The 539-nt window shown below is 44.5% G+C and overlaps 1 protein-coding gene across 1 annotated transcript in view; it reads right to left on the bottom strand.

Moving 5' to 3' along the window:
• LOC119590546 (zyxin-like) overlaps positions 1-539 on the bottom strand; it is a gene marked incomplete in the record, with an annotated part of 87,602 nt that overhangs the window by 9,693 nt on the left and 77,370 nt on the right.

Below are 539 nucleotides of genomic sequence, written 5' to 3'. Positions count from 1 at the left end.
TCAAGGAAGATTGCTTCTGTCCTTAAGTCACTGACACACTCAACTGCAGCCAAATCTTCCGGCTAATCCTCACCACTACATTGCAAAACAACAATGCAGGTCTTGGATACTGACGTCCTCCTCCTCGCCTACCACTGTCCTCCATACGACCCATCACTCCTTGAGGCCATTGCATGACGTTCCGAGTGGCAAATGTTGACAGCCGGTTGTCTCTTCCCCTTCCCCTTCTTGGCAACCCTATCAAGAACAGCTTAATAACTGTGGCCTGATCCAAGATTTGGTTACTCATTCCCACTGCACATGAATTACTCACATATAAGTATATAAGCAAGATATAGCACACTTACATTTAGGTGAGTAAAGGCCTCCGAACGAGAGATAACCAGTCCATTTGCAATCGCAAAAGGCATTCAAGCTGTGTGTGTTTAGATGCACAAAGAGACACGACAGGTGAGAAGTAAAAGTAAGGAGCTATGCGTTTTTCCTGACCTCCTCTGTATCTACCCCCATTATGGATATTAAAATCTGCATATTAGTTA

Source organism: Penaeus monodon, chromosome 27, assembly GCF_015228065.2.
Source record: "Penaeus monodon isolate SGIC_2016 chromosome 27, NSTDA_Pmon_1, whole genome shotgun sequence".
NCBI classification, from domain to species: domain Eukaryota; kingdom Metazoa; phylum Arthropoda; class Malacostraca; order Decapoda; family Penaeidae; genus Penaeus; species Penaeus monodon.
Note: the sequence above shows the minus strand (reverse complement) of the source record. Positions and strands in the feature narration are given on the sequence as shown.